Raw genomic sequence first — 15745 nt, forward strand, 5'->3', positions numbered from 1 at the left:
TGTACCTCCATGGTTATGTAGATGTTGTTAACCTATCTATAAATCTACATATATATGCATATCCCCATATATCGACATATATCTCTCTTTCCCTCGCTCTCTCTCTCTCTATATATATATATATATATATATATATATATATATATATATATATATAGCATACACCTTTCATTGGGTACATGCCGGTTTGTCCTATTTCCACACATTCCTACCTTTTGTGTTTTAACCTGTCAGTATACACAACTCCCGTTGGTACATCTCAGGTATCTTAGTGGCAGGTTATTGTAAAGATTGTGTACATGGTTGTGTGTTCTAATCCTGGCAGTGGTAATTTTACCTCTCAGAGCAAGCACTGGTAGTGCAAGGGTGATTAATGCACATTTCAGCAGTTGTGTGTTCCAAATGTTTACTATTTTGTGGAATACTACCTATATATGCAAGCTGTGGTTAAGGTATACTATGTAACATGTAAATCATCTCTGACTTTATTGGGATTTGAACCAGGACTGCACAGATATTATGCAAATGCTGTAGCCATTACACTATTGACATTGACGTTCCTTCTGCCTATTTCCTATGTCCATGAATCCTATATGTAAGCTTGGCTACACAACAGGCAGAGCCACCCACACCCAGTGAGCTTCTCGAAATACCAACATAACACATGAATTGAGAGACTGTACATTAACATCCTAACTACAATTGGCATACCCCCCACTGACACACTTCAGGGGAAACCTTGATGTGTGACTGGCCAACAGTATATACACCCCTGGGATCATGTGTCCCAGACACATATAGCCAGGGTGTGGGGGAGCCACTCCAGTTCTACAGCTGCAAGACCTGTTGGGGAAATTGAATGCTGTTGGTTTGTCATGTTAACATGCCCTTTTGAGATCACTATGTGCCCCTATCACTCTACAGCACACCAGTCTTCAACAGCTTCCAGCGACTCTGCCTGGAATCACTTCATTGGCTATGCTTGACAGAGGCTCAGTTACTTCATCAATGGTTCAGGTAAAGCCACCACACTGTAGCTATGCTTCTAAGTGCCCTTGGGCAGATAGCTTACTACCTATCTGTGAACCTCTACAGTGCAGGCCATCTCCAACATCATATGTGATTATACAGAGTTTTCTGATCACAATATACAGTGTAGATTCACCATGTAGTCAGGCAACAGTTAAGTACAGCAATAGCATACAGACTACTGATACATAATCACACCAAAAGCCTATCTTGGAAGCTAGTGGACATGTATAGGTTTCAGCTTTGTATTGCTTACCAGTAGGTTATCTGCAGGAAAGATGGAACACAAGCACAGATGGGATACATGCCTGAAACAATGTCATACCAACTTGCATGTTTCAGCCTAAGGCTTTGGAATGCTGACCAAGGCTATTGGTGCGCCCATGGTGCCGATTTTAGGCAGGTCTCAGAGGTGGATCTCACCTCCATGAACTGCTCAATAGCGGAACCAATGAGGGTTAGGCGACTCATCATCAGGGGTAGTACTCACAACATACATGCACTGACAGCACACCTCGGTATGGACAACATCTACAGCTGTTCTGTGACTGGTACCTGTATAAGGGTCCTATGAGCACACCAGCACTACCAGACTACAACCCATAACACACATTTCAGCCACTGTACATGGACTGTCACAGACATGGAGGGGGTGTATCTGTATTCATCGGGGATACCTACACCTCCAAGTTGGTGGGGCAGCATGATACCTCTGTGATCATCCATTTGCAGCTAACATTGGCCACGACTGCAATGCAAACTGTGAGCTGCTACAGATAATCCTCCATGACCTGGAGCACCACTACAACTATCTGGAGACAGTGGTAAACATGACAGTCCTACCAGACACTCTGTTAATGATCAGTGTCAGCTACCCTACACTTAACTGGATAACCTACTCTAGCATTCATTCCAGGCCCAGCACTTCCTGGGATTTATCACCTCATATGGCCTGTATCAGTTGGTAGATGGACTAACGAGAGGTGAAAACATACTAGAAGTTCTAATCAGTGACATGTGCAACAGGTGCTCTACAGCAGAGGTATACCAGTCACTGTTTAGATCTGACCATGAACTATTCACTGATGATTTCAACTTCCAACCATCTCCCCCACCCAAGGAACACACAGTGAATACCTTGCCTACAGCTAAATCCACAATACTAATGACAGAGGTGGGAGGGTTCAGAGCCCCCACGCTCAGGGATGACACTGCTCAAGATACAGACAGAATTACGAATGCACTCTATAAGCACCTACAAAGATGTATGGGTCATGCCATCAATGGTAAACCAGGACTAGCTACTCCTACACCAGTACACCAGTCTGCTGAACCCATGCGTTATACAGGCTATACAACAGAAGTAGTACAGTAGTCCAGAACAACAGCAAATCCCAAGACATGCAGACGTCCATGGCCAGTATTAGCAAGATACTTATGTTACTCATGTAAACATCCAAGGCTGACATCCACAGGTAAATAGGCATGGATTTGGAATATGACTACAAAGGCTTCTTTGGCTATGTCAAGGATGTAAGCAGTAACACACCGATTTGCACTGTGTTGGTGCAATATTGCACTGAATATACTGACCCTACTGATATCACCAACACACTTGATGATACATTCGGAGCAAGCTTCACCCCCTACTGGGCCCACAACAATACCCAAAACGTACAGTATCCTAGACATCTATGACATACAGGTGGTAATGGCCCTTTCAAATGGCATGACAGAGCATCAGTGGAGGCAGATGGTGTCCCAGACTGCATTCTGCAGACACTACAAGACAAAGTGCCCCCCCCCCGCCTAATTTAGCAATTCACCATCAGCCTCTACACAGGCTACATGTCCATTCACTGGTGCATGGCAACAGCTATTACACTCCACCAAGGTGGTGACACAACTGACCAAAGTAACTACCACCCCATAGGCCAGAGTAGCCTGATCTGCACGGCTATGGAGAGCATCCTCATGGCACTCATGACCATAGTCAGTGGTAACCTCCAGACACTTGACCCAACTCAGGTCACTATGACTGAGTGCAGATCATGCCTACTGAACCAGTTTGACATCTTACAGCCACCTATACTTTAGGTGTGGGGTGTGGTAGTTCACACATACTACCTGGACCTCGCCAAGGGTTTTGACACCATTCCCCACTCAGGTATTATTTCTACACTCACCAGCCAGTACATACACCCATGCATCACAGGTTGGTTTGCCAACAGGCTTACACACAGAACCCACATGGTAAGCCTAGCAGCCTCCAGGTCCAACTTTTGACCAGTCACAACTGGTGTCCCACAGGACTCAGTCCTGGGACCCCTACTGTTTGCCATATACTTCTCAAAGGTACAGGCTAACACAGGTGGACTACAGCAGGCCGTGTTTGGTGACTACTGCAGACTGGGAGCCATAACAGACAGTCTAGCTGTCAGAGACGTCCTTCAAGGGGCCTCACATAGACCAACACAGGGTGTCAGAGTGATGGCCTCCAGCTAAAGGCCACATACTGCATGGTCATTCCATTTTGGGACACTACACACACACATATTAACACATGAGTGGCAGACAGTATAATTCAGATGACGTAATGGGTATGTGGGGACTATATTACATGGTGATCTCTCCTTTGACAGTCATATGTGCAAAGCAGTTAGGACATCCATCTATGTAGGCCATCTGATTACTTAAGGGTTCACGTCTAAACAAATGTAGGTTATTGTGTAAAGACTCATCAGTCATCAATCACATCATCGAGTATGATAACCCATTTTGGATGTACCTCAGAAGACACATCTGACAGCTGGAAGGGCCGCAAACGTACCTCACATAGAGGGATAATGCCCTCAGACATGTGTCCTATGCTGCCAGACTGCATAAACTCATACATTACTCAGGGATGATATTTGCTGGCCAACAAAGCCGTGTCCAAGTCAGGCTTAATGGATATGCTCCATCTATGGGCATCCATGTCACAGTGAGCAAGACATTGCAATGAGCTACACCTTGCCACAACCATAACTGGAAGTTGCTGGAATGACAGATTCCTGTCTCGAGTACTCCCCATTATTTGGAACTACATCCCTGATTGCATTATACGAAACCCCTCACTAACACTACAGGGAATCCTTGCAGAGTGGGTGGGGAACAGTGGATACACCCCAGGGATCCCGCAATTGGCTCTGCTCCACAGAGGGACAGTAAGTTAATCAATGGGGTGGTGACAGCAGACACTTTTTGGTTGTGCTTATGAGTGGCCTCGGGCAGTTAGGCATGTACCTACCTATGTATCTATGAACTTATAAATAGAGTATGGACACATGCTGATAGCTTAATTTACTGTTCAGGTATTGACTTACCTTGTGCCAATGGCAGTTGTGTGTACAATAGTTGAGGACTGCCTATGTATGATGCACACAGTAGACCACCTATACATGACAAATCACAGGTGATCATGTGTGTGTTCCATCCATGTTTGCTGTGTGTGCATGTGGAGCAGGGTATCAGTCCATAAGTTCCTACACTGTCAGTGTGTGTGCTATACGTTCCCTCTTTGCCAAGGCATGGGCATACTGGGCATGCCTCCGTCTGCCTACTGGGGCTGGTACAGGGTGTTCATGGTCTGAGTCTCTCTGTGCCTGTGGGGCCCTTGGCAATTGTGGTGGGCTGTGAGGGCCTTCACCATTCTGTCCCTGCTGCAGCTGTTTCCGCGGGATCATATTGTGTAGCATGGCACATACTATAAAGATGTGGGCACACGTGCCTGGAAAGTACTGCAAGGCTCCACTAAATATGTCCAAGCAATGGAACTGTGATTTCAGCATCCCAAACACACGCTCTATGATGATTCTGGTTTCTGCATGTGCCTCATTATGATGTCCTTGCATGGCTGTGTGTGCATTTTTGATTGGAGTCATCATCCACGGCTCCAGTGCATAGCCAGCATCCCCCACCAGGTGGCCATATGGGATGTCCCCCCTGGCAAATACCTGATACAGCTGTGAGGCATGCCAGATGTGGGAGTCATGATAGCTTCCAGGTCTGCCAGTACACACATCCATGATAATGGCCTGGGCATTGCACACTGGCAGTTGATGGAGGGGTATCCCTTGCGGTTTATGTAGCACCTACCCTGCACACCGAGTAGTGTCTTGATGTGTATGTACGTGCAGCCTATTGCACCCAGTACCTCTGGGTAGTCTGCCACATGGTGGAAGAGATGCATATTGCTGGCCAACTCCTCCTGAGTTCAGGGGAAGTATATGTGCTCATTGGCATGTGGTAACATGGCATCCAGGAACTGGTGGAGTACCCTGGATGCTGATGCCTGTGAGATCCCCATGATATCCCCAGTTGGCATTTGAATGCAATCTGTGGCTATTATTCTCAAGCTTACACATACCTTTGTGTCAACTGGGATGGGTTCCCCTCTGTTATTTCTGGCTCTGAGGCATGGCCGGCACAGCTCAACAAGTTGCTGTATGGTGTCCCTGTCCACCCTGTAACGCTCTACTATCTCCATTTCATGTATCCCCTGGTAGGTTACCCTGGGTCTGAACACTCTTCTCCTCCTCCGGTGTCTGAGATGGTTGTCAGCATCATATTCCACACCACTGTCAGTCTCCAACCCATGCTGGTGAATCAAAGCTATGGCAGCCCCTAACATCTACAGATTAAAAGTTCCCTGTCTATATACACCAATGGTGCAATACACAAGTGTGTGTGTGTGTGTGGGGCTTTCACACCTTATACTATTGTGCAATGGATGATGCTGGTGTAATTGGGTGTGTATGTGCAAGTCCAGCTGCAGGGTATCTTAATTATGGGTTTTACAGCAGGTACTGCTATTGTGGGGTTTTTGGTGTTGACTTACACTTGGCTGCCGTGATTCATCTATTGTCCTTTACTTCACTTTTCAACCCAATTCCCCTCCTGTTGTCAGGCATGCATCCAGCTGCCTGCTTTCTTGTTTTGTACTTTCCCAAACCAGGATTGTGTTGCAAAATGTGTTATGTAGCTGAGTTGGGAGGGTGGCTTAATGGTTAAGGTGTTTGCCACAAGGTGCAGGGCTTGAGTCTCACAAGGGATAATTGGCTAGGCTTAAAATGGCTCGCAAGGGCAGTTAGCTTAGTATTAACCTATGAACCTATACTGCAAGTTTGCTTTGTTCTGCTGTGACAGTTCTCTTTTCTTTGCAGTATGGCACCTCCCCTTTCCTGTTCTGCAGGTAGCTGTTAGCAGCCTTGTTAGCTGTTGTCAATGGCCCACTGTGAGTTCCTAGGTGTTAATTACTCATTTGTACTCCATTTATCATGCTGCAGCATTTCCTTATTGTCTTCCCATATCCTTCCTGTTTCAGCTATGGTGCGCGCCGTGCACAGCTGTTTACCGGGTTTCAAGTGCGTTTTCATCCATGTTCACATGCACTTTCGGTTACCTTGTGTGCTCTCAGCTAAGCAAAGCTATGGCTACTTCCACACCCCTATCCTGCGGCTTTGCTTAGCAACAGGCAACCTGGATTAGCAATGCTCCAATGTGCTTACAGCTACGGTGGTGCACCCCTCTCTTGATGTCCTGTTTACCTTCAGGCCACACCTCAGTGTTGTATCGCTACACTGTGTGGTACATCCTTATGCTGGCGGCGATTTTGCGATTCAGTATTACTTGCCTCATTTGCATGGCATTGACTACTAATTCCTAGTTACCGTGCAGAACACTGTCACAGACCCTTAGCAACCCTTGTGCCATGGTTGTGGTGTAGCATGCGTGCCATTGACTATTATGGGGAATTTATGAATTGTGTTACATTGCAGTTTTATGACATCTAAATATATTTTCATGTGATCTCCTTTGTGCATTGATGCACTGCAATTTTACATTGCGTTAGTGTGGCCATGACATTAGATGTTATTTTTTATGTGTTCTGCATGTTTTTTTTATGCCACTTTAATCTAGACCTGTTTCAGACTGAACTTGGTGCATGTAACTGGAACCCCTTAAAAACTCTTCCTCTTGAAAATGCAGTACTCTATTTTAACACAACTTTTCTATCCATTCTTGATAAACATGCTCCTGAACGCAATATTAGAATGAAATCTAATTCAGCCCCTTGGCTCTCCCCTGAAACAAAAAAACTTATTCTTACTAGAAATAAAGTATGGGCCTCTTGGCGATCCCACAGAAATAACCCTGATTTTCTACACTTCCGTCAGCTGAGAAATTTAACCAAAAAAGCAGTAATATCTGACAAAAAGAAATACTACCTCAAACTTCAACACAATCATCTTAATAACTCTAAACTCTTCTGGTCCTCAGTCAATAAACTTCTCTCACCAGGTACCTCTAAAACACCTCCCCCTATTAATGCCAACCCTGATACCCCCCAACAAACTGCAAACACTTTTAATTCCTTCTTCACTGAAACTATACAAGCCTTAGCAAAACAACTAAATGCCAACAACTTCTGCCTACCAAGTAAGCTAACTAACTCTTCCTCTAAATTCTCCTTACAACCTATCTCCACATCTTACATTTACAAACTCCTTCTTAAACTAAAACCTTGTACCCCCTCTGCTGACAAGCTCCCTTCACTATTTCTTCAAAAGGCTGCCAAGGTCATCTCATACCCTATATCGATTCTCATCAATAGGACCATCACAGAAGAAAACATTCCTGATATCTGGAAGGCCTCTCACATTATTCCACTTCATAAAGGAGGAAACTCCACTGACTATTCTAACTATAGACCTATTGCTCTCCTCTCACCCGTGGCTAAAATTATGGAGAAATGTATCCATCATCAACTTTTAGAATATCTCTCTCTTCATAGCATTATAGCAAACTGTCAACATGGCTTTAGACCTCGTCATAGTACAACTACTGCCCTGTCTTCCTTTGTAGACACTATCAATCAGAACCGTAACAACAACTTACTCTCTTCAGCCATTTTCATTGACCTCTCTAAAGCATTCGATATGGTCAACCACAGTTTATTAAGTAAGACTCTTGAATCTCTCTCTTTCGACTCCCCAACCATTAAATGGTTTAATTCCTATCTCTCAAATAGAAAACAGGCAGTTCTTTGGGATAACCACATTTCCTCTTTTCTGCCTGTTTCTATCGGAGTTCCACAAGGCTCTATCCTTGGCCCACTTCTTTTTTCCCTCTTCATTAATGATCTTCAAACTACAATCCCTCAAGCAACATGCATTCAATATGCTGATGACTCTACCCTCATCTGCTCAGCATCTTCTACTTCTGAACTTATCTCTCTTACGCAAAAAGTCTTTAATACCGTTGAAACATGGTTCTCTAGTCGACTCCTCTTACTAAATGCTAAAAAAACTAAACTTCTTCTCTTTACCCCCACTTCCAGGACCTCCCCCTTAAACTTTACTATTTCCTCCAACAGTGCCACTGTCATCTCACCTGACTCTACAACCAAATTGTTAGGTATTACCATCGATAATAATCTCTCTTTTGACCAACATATTAACAACTCCATTAAACTAGTCAACAGAAAAATAGGATCCTTGTATCGAATTAGACCATTTCTTACACCAACTACTAGAACTAGGATTGCTCAATCCCATCTTATTTCTACTCTTCTTTATGCTTCACCCATCTTTACCAACCTCAAGAAAAATATCTTTAATAAATTGGCTATCTGCTATAATAACATTGCCCGCTTTGCTACTAGCAACCCCTATAGAACCCATCATTGCTTTAACCTGAAACAACTTGGCTGGCTAGAAATTCAAAACTTTCTTGCTTTCCATCAACTCATTTTGGCCCACAAAATATTGTACCATCCAAACAACACTCCTATACTCTCCCAACTCATAATCCCCTATAATAACCTAAACTGTCTCCGCTCTTCTAGTAAACTCTTGACTAGGTCTATAAAATCTAATAACACTGCTGGTGACTCCCTATTCACCAATTCTGTAGGTATAAAATGGAATATGTTGCCTACAAACATAACAATGATATCCTCTTTACCTGTCTTCAAACAAAATGTTAAACTACACTTCCAGAATCACTGGCTTTGCTCATGTTGTAAACCTGACTAACTTTCTATTACTACTACTTACCTAAACTTTTATTCTCTTTTCTTGTTTTACTGTTACTTTCCACCTACCTCTCTCTTCTCCCCTCTCACCTTGCCCTCTTCCTTCCCTGTTAATATTGTTAACATGCTCTCTTCTCATCTAACCCATCCTATTCCTTACCTAATTCTTATTACTCTACTTTTATTCCCTCTTATTTGTATACTTATCTTTAAGAATTTTTATACTGTATATTGCTGTTTGTATTTCTCTGTGTGTGGTTCTAACTCTTTCTTGTTGTACTAATTTGTTTGAAGAGTTTTAAAAAGTTTGCTGTTTTTTAACTAATACTAACCTATGTACTAATTGTTTTACTTGCTATCTATGTTGATTTTTACATATGTATTAATCTGTACTTCTGCGGAGCTTTTCTCCTCGGGCCTCTACTGAAAATGGAAATATCTCCAGCTAGACTAGCCCGGTCAACAAATGTAAAATAAAAAATAAAATAAAATATATATTTAGCCATTGACATATCATTAGCATTACAATACGTAAGTTTGGTCCACTTTTATGGCTCCGATTTTATGTTTGAAAAAAATGTAAACCATTTTTCTGGTTTACATTTCTGCATGCTTACGCTATGCCTGCACCACTTCATGAATCACTATATACCTTCATTTGCATGCTACACTGCTGCGCATGGGGTAATTAGCATACATGCACCGGGAGCTGCACAGCTCTGGCGTATGCTGGTAGTGCACGTGGAAACAGCTTGTACCTGAATCGCTCAGCAGCCATATTTGGCGCCTAGCGCAAGCTTCATGAATCCCAGGGATACATTTGTGTTTCAGACTTCAAATCCTTCAGAAAATGTATATTAAAACAAATCCTGTTATTCTAGCAACTTTCTAAGTTTAGAAGAGCAATATTTAAAATATCTCCCTATTTGTACCCCCTTTTTGTCAAGCTTTGTCCAGATTTTTTGCATTATCAGGTTGAGAGGTATGCTTGGGTGTGTAAATATTTGTATTTACTTATTCATCTTCTTATCTACTTAATAACTTTTCTTGTTGAGTTCACACTTCCCTTGATGGGGGGGGGGGTGGAGACCTTCCGGAAACTGGTATACAGATGCCAAAACCATAGCTATACCCCTATATACAAATTCATGTCTGTTCAACAAGCTGTTACATCATGCTGTGACCAGCTTCTCCTTTGGCAGGAACATGGATACCCTTACTGGTGCTAGGGTTCTTCCTCATCATGTACTCAAAAATAAAAAATAAATAAAGAACCCTTGTCTGTACTGTGAACTCAGTCTGCTCCTCAGCCATTGGCGGGTGACTCTGCAGTGGCCATAGCTTGTTATTCAGAACACTGACTGGTTTCACCAGGACCTTTTGTTATAGTTCCTTCTGCCACCATCGACCAGGGGTAAGGCATACCTTCTGTGGCTGTTCCAGTGCCCATACTGGGTATGAGAGAACCATCAACTTTGGCCATGGAAATTTCTCCTGGAAGTTGTTACCAGGGTGGCCAGGGTAAGAGATCTGTTTTCTGGTTTGAAGTGTCACCCATTCAGCTGTTCTCCTCCTAGGGTTGTCCCTAGGAAAAAGAAACAACAGCTTAAACATATTTCATCTAAACACAGTGGGTATGCTAATAAAAATGAATTACTTAGCTTGCAGCCTTTGAAATTGTGAGGATGTTTTATCAGAGGATTCTGATAATGACAAGGACATTCCCCAACGTTTTCCTTACAAGCATGACTCTGGTTCTGAGGAGACTGTTTCCTAAGTTTTTACTACATACCTTACTCGAGCTGTTCTACAAAGAGGTAATTCGCATACAAGACTGACTAGTAAACAAGTGACACATTTTGGGATCTCTACTTTGTACTGGAAAAGTTATTTCTGTCTACATTTGAACCAGCTCTTCTGGGTGTTTTGGGTTCATTACTTGTAGACTGTTTTGCTTACAGCTGTGATATCTACAACAGAGTATTCTGGCTGAAAGCACTGTACTTTCTGTTCTTTTTCCTGACTCATTCTGATTATTCCCCCTCCATCTGCAGTAATGTTTTCTGTATTATTCACATATGGACATCTCCCATAATTGTTGTGCCCATTTCCCATATAACAGTAGGAGCCATTACTGCAACAAACTGAAAGAAACATGTATGTAAAAAGCACCACAATGAGCAGTTACATTAACAAATAAACAGCACTGCTCCAGACCATATCATAAAACACATCCGCTAGATCTGTTTCCATCATCATTAAATCCAATCAAGCAAGGAACTATTTGCAGAAAATATTTAAAAAAGTCCACTGCTGTGTCTGCCGGGAGAGTGAAAGAATGAACCACTTAGATTTAAAAAAAAAAAAAAAAAAGTAGTAGCTTATATAAGCACTTGTTCACAACATTTCAAGCATGGGGTTGGTGTTAAAAGGAGCCAGGGTTGCCAGACGTCCCCATTTGGGCAGGACTGTCCCGAGATCAGCAGCCTGATCCCGAGTCCCGCCCTGCCAGTTTAAATCCCTGCCAGGCTCCGCTTTGTTTGTTTTTTTTTTTTTTTTTTGATTGGCCCGTATATCTGGCATACGGGCCAATCAAAAATTGCTAAACATGGAGCTTCTTGTGTTCCACATTAAACACGAGAATCTCCGTGTTTAGCAATTTTTGATTGGCCCATGTGCCTGTATACCGGCATATGGGCCAATCAAAAATCGATAACACACAGCGCTACTTGTGTTGAATGCGGAACTGCAATGCATTAAACACGAGAAGCTCCATGTTTAGTGCAGAGCTACTGTTCTTTAATGTGGAACTGTGTTCCGCATTAAAGACCTTTTTTTTTTTTTGGTCTTCACTTGCCGTGAAAGAACTTTTTTTTTTTTTTTTTTTGGTCTTCACTTACCGTGAGAGACCTTCTTTTTTTTTTGTCCCTACCTTGGAGGCTGGAAATCTGGCAACCCTGAAAGGAGCGCACTGAGGAAACTGTTGGCATTTCCTGAAGTGTTAGTTACTCTTCCCCCGAAGTACTGAAACCTGAGCTCAGAGCTTAAAAGCTGCCTGAATGTAAACAAAAAGAGCACATGACTTACCATCCTAATCAAGACAATCAGACAAGCAGAGAATCTTGACACTCTCCCTTTAAGCTTTCACACAAACTCCCAGATCTCCTTTAGTTAATTTATTTATTTTTGTTTTTGTTTTTGCAAATCACTGAGGGCTGCAGTCTGAAAATGTCAGTCACAGAATTTCATAGTTGTGCTGTTCAGTGTCAGTGTTGTAACAGGAAGAATGTTTTCCTTTAGTGAGGAAGGTTATAAGTTTTCTTCCCACATCAGGTAGATTGACCGCCAACACTACTGTGCCGCATAAGGGGTTTTGTGCTATAAAATTTGAAATAAAAGTTTTAAATTAAATCCAAATGTTACAAATAAATGTAGAAGTAAAGAAGAAAATTGTATGCACACTAACAGGTTTGAACAGTGTTTTATGGTAACTTGTGGAGAAATAGACAAGTAATGGGTCACTGGACTGACTCCTGGGTAGGCTCCCGGGGGACGGGGAAGCAGGGGAGCCTTGATCTATTACACTGCCTAGAGCCCTGTTTGACCATATGTAAAAGACTTAGTAATGGTGCTGGTACAAGAATGGAATTCATATGTATGATTCCATTGTGATTTTTAAAATATGCATGGGAGAGAATTAGAATAAGAAGGGAGCTTAGTAATAAGGGTGTTACAAGTGCAAGATGGTTTAATTTACAGGTACATTTTCAGTGAGATTATAAATTGTTGATAAGATGACATTTCTGATGTTTGTTGTGTCACAGTTTGGCAATATACATACATACATACAAACATACAGACATTATTGTCAGTCACTATTATGATTTTTAGATTTTGATAGGTCCTAAGTGAACATAGTTCTCTGCAGGATGAGTACCAGTCTTCTACTTAGGCTATAGTGGATTTTGAAGGCAGTCTCAATGTGAGTGTAAGATAATAGATTTGCTGGCTCCACTGAAGTTGTGACACACCTCACTTTGTTTGCTAAGAAGTTGACAGATCATCTGCCCAGTGCAGACACTGTACTTAGAAGCTAAGGTAACTTTTAAACTAATTGATTGTGCTAGTTGAGAATTTCCATGAGTGCACATAACAGAATGGGATGTGAAACTTTATCAAATACTTTGGATAGATCTAAAAATAGTGATGCATCCATTTCACATTGATTTCATCTCTCATGAATACATTTTATAAAAGTTAGTTCAAGTTTTCAGATCTTCTTCTTCTTTCGGTTGTTCCCATTAGGGGTCTCCACAGCGGATCATCTGTTTCCATTTCTTCCTGTTCTCTGCATTTTTCTCAGTCACACCAACCACCTGGATATCCTCTCTCACCACATCCATAAACCTTATCTTAGGCCTTCCTCTATTCCTGTTACTTGGCAGTTTCATCTTTAGTATCCTTTTCCCAATATACCCAGCATCTCTCCTCACCACTTGTCCAAACCAATGCAATCTGACCTGTCTGGCTTTGTCTCCAAACCGTCCAACCTGAGCTGACCCTCTAATATACTGATTCCTTAAACCTGTCCATCCTCATCACACCCAGTGCAAATCTTAACATCTTTAACTCTGCCACCTCCAGCTCAGACTCCTGTCTTTTCATCAGTGCAACCGTCTACAACCCATATAACATAGATGGTCTCACTGCCCTCTTGTAGACCTTACCTTTCACTTTTACTGGTAACCATCTGTCACAAATCACTCTTGACGCTCTTTTCTACCCACTCTACCCTGCCTGTACGCTCTTCTTCCTCTCTCTTCCACACTCACCATTACTCTGAAATGTTGATCCCAAGTATTTAAACTCACCCACCTTTGCCAGCTCTACTCCCTGCATCCTCACCATTCCTCTATCCTCCCTGTCATTCACACACATATATTCTGTCTTAGTCCTGCTGACCTTCATCCCTCTCCTTTCTAGGGCATATTGCCACTCATCCAGGGTCTCCTCAACCTGTTCCCTACTCTCACTACAGATCACAATGTCATCTGCAAACACAGTCCACAGGGACTCCTGCCTGATCTTGTCTTTCAACCTGTCCATCACCATTGCAAATAAGAAAGGGCTCATAGCTGATCCTTAATTTAATCCCACCTTCACTTTGAATGCATCTGTCACTCCTATTGCAGACCTCACTACTGTCACACTACCCTTGTACATATTCTGTACCACTCTTACATACTTCTCTGCCACTCTGTTCCTCATACAATATCACATCTCCTCTCTAGGCAATCTGTCATATGCTTTCTCCAAGTCAACAAAGACACAATGCAACTCCTTCTGACTTCTCTATACTTCTCCAACAACACCCTCAGAGCAAACATCACATTTGTAGTGCTCTTTCCTGGAATAAAAGTATACTGCATCTCACTAATCATCACCTTCCTTCTTAGCCTAGCTCCCACTACTCTTTCTCATAAATTCCTGCTGTGACTGATCAATTTTATCCCTCTGTAGTTACAGCCCTGATCATCACCCTTATTCTTAAAAAGTGGTACCAAAACACTTCTTCTTCACTCCTCAGGCATCCTCTCACTTTCTAAGATTTCATTAAACAATTTGGTTAAAAACTCCACTATCATCTCTCCTTAACACTTCCATGCTTCCACAGGTATGTCATCTGGACCAACAGCCTTTCCATTCTTCATCCTATTCATAGCCATCCTTACTATCTCCTTGCTAATCCATTGCACTTCCTGACTTTATCCCTACATCATCCAACCTTCTTTCTCTCTCATTCTCTTCATTCATCAGCCCCTCAAAGTACTCTTTCCATTTGTTCAACACACTCTCCTGTCTTGTGAGTACATTTCCCTCATTATCCTTTACCACCCTTACCTGCTGCACATCTTTCCCAGCTCCATCCCTCTGTATAGCCAGGTCCTTTTCTCCCTCCTTTGTATCCAAGCTTTCATACAACTGTCCATACACCTTATCTTTAGCCTTCACCACCTCTGTCTTCACCATACACCTCAACTCCTTATACACCAGTCTACTTTCTTCATCTCTCTGACAGTCCCACTTCTTCACCAACCTCTTTCTCTGTATACTCTCCTGTGCTTCCTCGTTCCACCACCAAGTCTCCTTGTCCTCCTTTATCTGTCCAGGTGTCACATGAAGCACCTTTCTAGCTGTCTCCCTTACCAGCTTTGCTGTAGCTACCCAGCTATTTGATAACTCTTCACTGCCACCCAGTGCCTGTATTAACTCTTCGCTGAACTCCATCTCACAATCATCCTTTTTCAACTTCCACCATTTGATCTGCCGTCACTCTCCTCCTCCTCTTCTTGATCTACAACATCATCCTACAGACTACCATCCTATGCTGCCTAACTACGCTTTCCCCTGTCACCATTTTACAGTCTCCAATCTCCTTCAGACTGGCCCTCCTGCGTAGGATATAATTCACCTATGTGCATTTTCCTCCACTCATGTACATCACCCTATGCTCCTTCCCTCTTCTTAAAATACATACTCACCACAGCCATGTCCATCCTTTTTGCAAAATCCACTACTATCTGACCTTCTGCATTCCTATCCTTAACATCATACTTACCCATCACTTCTTCATCCCCA

Source organism: Protopterus annectens, chromosome 10.part0, assembly GCF_019279795.1.
Source record: "Protopterus annectens isolate FY-2018-M chromosome 10.part0, PAN1.0, whole genome shotgun sequence".
Lineage (NCBI taxonomy): Eukaryota > Metazoa > Chordata > Ceratodontiformes > Protopteridae > Protopterus > Protopterus annectens.